Source organism: Vombatus ursinus, unplaced genomic scaffold (genome assembly GCF_900497805.2).
Source record: "Vombatus ursinus unplaced genomic scaffold, bare-nosed wombat genome assembly UNPS02014903.1, whole genome shotgun sequence".
Taxonomy (NCBI): Eukaryota; Metazoa; Chordata; class Mammalia; order Diprotodontia; family Vombatidae; genus Vombatus; species Vombatus ursinus.
The window spans coordinates 1,353,258-1,359,682 of record NW_020954681.1 but is presented as its reverse complement, the minus strand read 5'-3'; positions in this window follow the sequence as shown (position 1 = coordinate 1,359,682).

Below are 6,425 nucleotides of genomic sequence, written 5' to 3'. Positions count from 1 at the left end.
ATCTATTTGCTGCCTATCACTTGCAAGTGACATCTGGGTAATGTTTTTTATGATACTTCCTGCATCTAAGTCATCATCAACAATATGCTGCAGCCTACTCATACCCAAAAGGTGTTTTATCATTGTGCTTTGGGTCACCCACAATTTGGATTCTTTGAAAATTGTGGTGGTCTGTTGTGCATGGCCAAACAGCATCACTGCACAAATACTGATGTTTACAAATAAGATGTTTTGTGTGTGTGCATACGTGTTTGAGCTGCTTTTTGAAACCTGTATGATTTGCCCAAAGTAATCCAATCTACTCTCTTTGCCATATTCAGGACTGGGTCCATCCACTCATCCATCCATAATGTTTGTCCAGGGCTCTGGGATATACTCACACATAAGGGGATGATCTTGCAAAGAAGATTGAGAAGAAGCATTCTGGGAGATAAAAAGACAACCACAACAAAGAAGTGTCATAAAAATCCATGGAGAAGAGAGTATCCAAAGAAATTTGGTGCTTAACAACAACTGTAAAGAAGAAAGGGGAATGAGAAACGGCCATTTTATTTGACAATTAAGAAATCATTATCAACCTCAAAACGGCCAATTCAGTTAAGTGGTAAGGATGAAAATCAGATATATAGGGGGCAAGAAAGAGTAGAATAATAGAGAGCTTTGCCTTACAGTTCAGTTGTGAAAAGAGAGATATAGGACAAGAGCTTGAAGGGATGGCAGGGTCAAGTGAAAGTTTGTAATTATGGGAGAGATCTGGGCATATTTTTAGGTTTTTTCATAATATGCTATCCTAGATGATCATTAATATGTTGACACCCTCTAGGGATGGAGAGGCAGTGTAGCACAGTAGACAGAGATTCAGGCAGACCTGGGCTCAAGTCTTGACTGCAACACTTACTAGATGTGTGACTTTGGGGCAGTCACTTAATCCCTTAGTGCTCCAGGCTGCTCTCTCAGGCTTTATATAATAAATGAGGTGCTAATTTGAACTGGTGAAGGGAATTTCCAGTGTGAGTTCCCCACTGGGATTAAGTCACAGGTCCAAATCTCAGATACCTACCCCAAGGGGTTTCATTTACATTTAATAAATATTTCTTATCTATGCAAAGTTTTATGTGCATTCCGTAGGTTAGCTTATAAACTCTCATCTCGTATTCCATGGTGTCAGAAAATGTTATGGACGCTATCACATTTCACTAGTTTGTCGACCACTAATACATAGGTAACTTTAAGGTGCTGAACAACAGCAGCTAACTATACGTGTGTGTGTATGTGTGTGTGTGTATCATGTTAAATTTTGCAAAGCACTGAAGTATCTTCAGAACCATCAAAGAAATATTGAGACTAGTAAAGTTTTAATGTTAAGTGTATTTTACCTTTTTTTTTTAAATGATTACATTATTTATAGGGTACATGGCTTGTTTTGTTCCACAGATTTCATGCCCTTTATAGCCTATGAATCATGGAATAGCACAATCTCTGAAAAATCAACATTGTAGGTCACCCAAAGAACACTGACAAGTGAGGGAGATGTTGGGCAAAAACAGGTTGTATCATATTAACATTGATGACCTTAACATAAGAAAGAGGCATAAAAGATGTTATGCAGAAAATGTAGGATCAGAAAAGGTATTAAGCCAGTCTTGTGAAAGTGACAGAAAACAAAAAGAAAATTCAAGGACTTCATGGGTACCCATGAAATATTCAAAGACCTAGGAGAAGGCCTCCAAAATGTTGGTTACATCTCCTCTGGAAGATTTATGGGAGTCCAGAGAGTACAGGATCTAGTGGAGACAGAATAAGTCAGCCTAAAGGCATTTATTAAATGCCTACTATTTGTCAGGCACTATGCTAAGCGCTGGACTATTTTAAGGCAAATATGACCTTTCCCTTAAGGAGCTGACATTCTAATGGGGAGGGGGGGATGACAGCATGCAAACTACATACATACAAAACATACAGAGTAGATGAATTTAGTCTGAGAGAGGAAGACATTAGCAGCTGAGGCGATGGAGGAGGATCTAGAAAGGCCTCTTGCACGAGGTGAGATTTCAATTGAGTCTTGAAGGAAGCTAGAATGAAGAAGCAAAGGTGAAGGGACAGTCAGTGCAAAGACACAGAGATGAGAAATGGGGTGCTGGTTTTGAGGAACTGCAAATAGGCCAGTGTAAATGAATAAGAGAGCACATGGAAGGAAGTGAGGTGTGGAAAGGTAGGAAGGGGTCAGGTCATTAAGAGCTTCAAATGCCAAAAAGAAACCGGAGGCAGCCACTGGAGCTCACTGAGTGAGGGGAGCGGTGACACATGGTCAGACCAATGCTTTAGGAAAATCATCTCAGCAGCTGAGTGGAGAAGAGAGTACAGTGGCTAGAGACACGTAATAGAGAAACCAGTTAGAAAACTATTGCAGCAGCAAGCTTAATAAATGCCTTGCACCAACCTCTCCTTTCATCCAGCTATATCCAGGCTGGACAAAAAGACTGTCAGAATTCTATGGAAGCTCTGACTGTAAACAAAGTAAGGGAGGAGGCAGGCAAGCAAGTAAGCTGCACAAATGCAGGGCAGGAGATGGGGCCAGGTGGATGCTCAGGCAATACTGGGGAGTCACACCCAACTCACAGTAAGAGATGGGTCCAGAACAGCACCCAGGAAGAAAAGAGCCCAGGCAGAGCAGCAAGCAAGCCACAGCAGGCAAAAGGGCCACGGCAGCACCGGGAAAGCAGAGCACAAGGGCTTTTGCAGTAGGCCTGCTGCCAGCACAATCAACCACATGTGACTGGTCCAATCCAATAAACATTTCTTAAGCTCCTATATGTGCCAGGCACTGTGCTAAGCACAGGGTCACAGCAAGGGATAGAATCAACTCCAGGTTTGAGACTATGCAAGAAAGAGTTAGGCAAGGTTCCAAGGCCAAAGCCTAAGAAGAGCCATCAGGAGATTCAGCGAAACCCCAGAAATTTCTGTAGAAGGCCGGACCCCTGCTCTTACTCATTCCAACCTAAACTAAACAGGTCCTTTTCGTGACACCCCAGAGTAGGGGAGGGAGCAGAGTCTGACCCAAGTATAAAACTCCAATCTGAAAACTAACCCTGGAAACATGAATAAACAAAAGGCAATGTCAAATCACTGGGAGGGGGAGGGGCAGGGAAGATATATGCAAACAGACACACTAACGCCTGGTTTGTAACGTTGTGAATTGGCCCAACCTTACAGAAAAGCAATTTGAAACTATGCCCCCAAACTCATGAAACTGTTCCAGTACTTTGACTCAGTAATGCCATTACCAGGCCTATAGCCCAAAGAGATCAAAGAAAGAGGAAAAGATTCACATGCTCAAAAATCTTTATAACAGTTCTTTTTGTTATAGCAAAGAAATGAAATCTAGGGTGATACTCATCAATTAGGGAACGGCTAAACCATATTTTTTGGAGATTGAGTTCCCCTATCTCACTCAAGCTGAAAGTGCTATGGATTGACCTCACTGCTGATCAGCATGGAAATTCTGACTGGTTTCATTTCCAATTAGAGCTGGTTTGCCCTTCCTTAGACAGCCTGATGTCCTGTCCCATTCCATCCTCTGGCACCCATGGCTCACCATATTGGTGTGAGATTTATAACAGATACTTGCTCAGCTTTAACCGTACTGTAGCTCGGAACAACTGAACTCAGGCCTTAGCTTCCCAAGTAGTAGGGACAACAAGTATGCACTATCACTCTGGCTGCTGAACAAATTATGGCACATAAATACTATGAAATTACATTCCAACATTACTGTACCCTAAGATGTGATGAAAAGGATAGAGTCATTAATCTAACCATTTTGGAGAGTAATTTGGAACTATGCCCAAAGGGCTACAAAAATGTGCATACCCTTTGACCCAGCAATAGCACTTCTAGGGCTGAATCCCAAAGAGATCATAAAAATGGGAAAAGGACCCACATGTACAAAAATATTTATAGCAGCTCTTTCTGGGGCGGCAAAGAATTGGAAATTGAGGGGATGCCCATCAATTGGGGAATGGCTGAACAAGTTGTGGTATAAGAATGTAATGGAATACTATTGTGCTATAAGAAATGATAAGCAAACAGACTTCAGAAAAACCTGGAAAGACTTGTATGGACTGATGCTGAGTGAAGTGAGAAGAACCAGGAGAATTTTGTACACAGTAGCAGCCACATTGTGTGATGACTAACTTTGATAGACTTAGATCTTCACAGCAATGCAAGGATCTAAGACATCTCCAAAAGTTTCATGATGGAAAATGCTATCCACATCCAGAGAAAGAACTATGTAGTTTGAATGCAGATCGAAGCACACTATTTGCTTTTTTTTTTCTTCTGTTTTCTTTTGTTTCTTCTTTCTTGTGGTTCCTCCTATTGGTTCTAATTCTTCTTTACAACATGACTAATGTGAAAATATGTTTAATAGGAATGTATATGTAGAGCCTATATCAGACTGTATGCCATCTTGGGAAGGGAGGTGGGGGGGAAGGGGGAGAAAATTTAAAACTCAGAAGCTTATGGAAGTGATTGTTGAAAACTAATAATAAATTAATTAAAAAAGGATATAGTCATTTCAGAAAAATCTGAGATGATCTGTAAGAATTGATGCAGAGCAAAGTGAGCAGAGGAAGGAAAATAATTTATACAATGTAAAGAAAAATAACTTTAAAAAACTTGAGAAGTACAACAAACAAACAGCACTGCAATGACCATAGCTCAAATCCCACTTGTACGGGAGGTCTTTTCCTGCCTCTACTCCACTCTAAATAGTACCTCCCCTCTGAGATTACTTTCCATTTCCACTGTAGATATCTTTCATGCATAATTTTTTGGATGCTGTCTTCCCCATTGGAGTGTAAGTTCCTTGAGGGCAAAGATTACGTTTCTGTCTTTCTTTGTCTCCCAAATATTTAGAACAGTGCCTGGCACTTAGTAAGCAATTAATAAAAGCTTCTCTGACTAAGCCATAGAGTATGGGAAAGGGAGGAATGTATAAGGCTGGGAAGTTAAGAAGGCACCAAGTGGTGGAGAGCATTAAAAGTCAATTGAAAGAGTTTGTATATGCTCCTGAAAGCAACAAGGAATCACTTAAGTTTATCAAGTAGAAGAGTGATATGGCTAGACCAGTGCTTTAATAAAGGCATTTTAGCAACTGTGTGGAGGATAGACTGGAGTTGGGAGGAACAGATTTGAGACAAGGAGACAGATTAGAAGGCCACTGCAAAAGTCAGGAGAGGTGACAAGGGCTTAAACTACAGTAGTGGTCATGTGAATACAGAGAACGGGATGGATGCAAGAGATGTCACAGAGGTAGAAACAAGATTTGGCAACTGATTAGATATGTGACACGTCAGAGAATGAGGAGTTGAGGATAATTTCTAGGTTCTATACCTGGTGAATGGAAGGATGGTGGTGCCCTTGACAGAGAGAGAAGTTGAAAATGGAAGTGGGTTTTAGGGAAAGATAATGAGTTCTCTTTTGGACATGTTGAGTTTAAGAAGCCTACAGGACATCCCAATCAAAATGTTCAATAGGCAATAGGAAATGTAGGACTAGAGCCCAGGAGAGAGACTAGGGCTAGATATTTCAATCTGGAAGTTATCTACACAGAAATGATCATTAAAGTCTTGTGAGTGAGGTCACTGAGAAAGTGAAGAGAAACAAGAGATGAGGCTTGAGAGAGCTCTGAGGTACACACAGTTAGGAGTTGTGGTTAAATAGATGATGAATAAACAAAGAAAAATGAAAAGGAGGACCATTTAGGTAGGAGGACCAAGAGAGAAAATAATGTCATGAAAACTTAGAAAAGAGAGACCATCTAGGAAGAGAGGGGACTCAACAGAGTCAAATGTTGCAAAAACAAGAGGATTAGAATTGAGAAAAAGGTCATTAGATTTGGCAATTAAGAGAGCTTTGACAACTATGAAGAGAGCAGTTTTTTTTTCATATAGAATACAAAAGGCTTAGAAGCAAGTGAGAGGACAGGAAAGGAAGGTAACCAGTACAGACAACTTTTCCTAGGAGATTGGCTTGTGGAAAAGAGGAGAGATTTAGGACAACAGTTTGAGAGGATGGTGAGGTCTGGTAAGGGTTTTTTTAAGGATGGGGAAAATTTGAACATGTTTGTATGCAGCAGGAAAGGAACTAGTAGATAAATTTGCACAAAATCAATGGCATTAGAAACCTTGGTGCTAAAAGCACTTAAGCCATCCTCTCCCCCACTCTCAATTAATGAAACATTGGGAGAAAATGAGCATTATAGAACGGTCTATTGCAAGGCTTCTCTGGTATGCATTTACCTGTCTCTTTCCTCTAATTTGTCCAAACATTAGCTGTCCAAACACTGATGAGAGAGGGGAGGGAGAGAGGCAGAGGTAAAGGGAGGAGAAGATGGAGGAAGGGAGGGAGGGGGGATGGAGGGA